The sequence below is a fragment of the Myotis brandtii genome, unplaced genomic scaffold (assembly GCF_000412655.1).
Source record: "Myotis brandtii unplaced genomic scaffold, ASM41265v1 scaffold825, whole genome shotgun sequence".
Classification (NCBI taxonomy): Eukaryota; Metazoa; Chordata; class Mammalia; order Chiroptera; family Vespertilionidae; genus Myotis; species Myotis brandtii.
The window spans coordinates 499,203-499,970 of NW_005371349.1; the positions used below are offsets into that span (position 1 = coordinate 499,203).

At 54.7% G+C, this 768-nt stretch overlaps 1 protein-coding gene across 2 annotated transcripts in view; it reads left to right on the forward strand.

Moving 5' to 3' along the window:
- The window catches only part of USP36 (ubiquitin specific peptidase 36), a 30,942-nt gene that overhangs the window by 3,575 nt on the left and 26,599 nt on the right, over positions 1–768 (forward strand). The gene's annotated exons all lie outside the window — the stretch shown is intronic.

The window sequence follows — 768 nt, forward strand, 5'->3', positions numbered from 1 at the left end:
ACCGCTGCTGGCCGCCCCTCCGCTCCTGTGTTCAGGTCACACGTGGCTTCTTAGAAACACTTCTCGTGCTGGGAGCTTCCACAGAACAGACAGGAATGAGAGCGGGGCTTTCCGACGGGGCCCCGCGCTCGCGTTCGACCACGAGCCAAGTTTCCTTGATCTTTGCAAACAATTTGAAAGCCGTCTGCAGGCCCACAGATGGGGGGCCAGATTGTCAGGGAGCCGACCAGACACCATTATTTCCCCTCAGTTTTGCTCATTCTGCGACAGAACAGTGGCTGGGCCAACGGAGCACAGCCTGGCTCTGGGGTCAGAGCACGCAGCAGACACGGGGGTGGGGGGTGGTGGTGGTGGTGGTAGGGGACGCAGCGGAGCAGGGGGGCTGAGAGAGGGGGAAGGGAGGCAAGAGCCGCCAGGACGGTTCCAAGTACTTTAAAAGTTGGGTGGCCCTGTCTTTTCCCTCGTAATTCCTAATGGATATGTTTACCTGACCTAACTTTTTTTAAAAAATCCAACCAAATCAGTGGGCCCCCAGACACGTGCTTTGCTGGGGTCAGTTTTTTGTTTTTTTAAATATATTTTATTGATTTTTTACAGACAGGAAGGGAGAGAGATAGAGAGTTAGAAACATCGATCAGCTGCCTCCTGCACATCTCCCACTGGGGATGTGCCCGCAACCCAGATACATGCCCTTGACCGGAATCGAACCTGGGACCTTTCAGTCCACAGGCCGACGCTCTATCCACTGAGCCAAACCGGTTTCGGCAA